Here is a 324-nt window from a genome sequence, read left to right on the forward strand (position 1 = left end):
GTCAGTATTGCAACCAAAACCAGGAGTGGATTAAAAACACAGAAAGGATCTGTTCACACAATGTTGAAATTGAGTGGATGGCCGCCATATAACAGTAAATAACTGCCATTATTTCAATATAACAGCCGTTGTTCTAAAATAACAGCAAATATTTGCCATTAAATGGCGGCCATCCACTCAATTTCAACATTGTGTGAACAGATCCTTTCTGTGTTTTTAATCCACTCCTGGTTTTGGTTGCAATACTGACTGAAATATACATATACTGACTGAAATATACGTAGTGTGAACGCAGCCTTAAGGGGTATTCCACTAAAACATAAC

This window comes from Dendropsophus ebraccatus, chromosome 11 (assembly GCF_027789765.1).
Source record: "Dendropsophus ebraccatus isolate aDenEbr1 chromosome 11, aDenEbr1.pat, whole genome shotgun sequence".
NCBI lineage: Eukaryota > Metazoa > Chordata > Amphibia > Anura > Hylidae > Dendropsophus > Dendropsophus ebraccatus.